The following is a 260-nucleotide window of genomic DNA, read 5'->3' as shown; positions in this document are numbered from 1 at the left end:
TATACATTGCTGGAAAGCCCAGGATGTCTACTTTCCAATGCCGTTGAGAGCGCGCCAATTGGTCTTCTGTAGCTCCAGAAACTCCACTTCGAGTGCAGGGAAGTCAGAATCCAACAGCATCTGCAGTCCTTTTCAGTCTCTGAATCAGATTTTTGCTCAGGACCCTCAATTTCAGCCAGAAAATACCTGAAATCACAGAAAAACACACAAACTCATAGTAAAGTCTAGAAAAGTAAATTTTAACTAAAAACTAATAAAAA

Source organism: Arachis duranensis, chromosome 3, assembly GCF_000817695.3.
Source record: "Arachis duranensis cultivar V14167 chromosome 3, aradu.V14167.gnm2.J7QH, whole genome shotgun sequence".
Classification (NCBI taxonomy): Eukaryota; Viridiplantae; Streptophyta; class Magnoliopsida; order Fabales; family Fabaceae; genus Arachis; species Arachis duranensis.
This window is presented reverse-complemented; position numbering follows the sequence as displayed.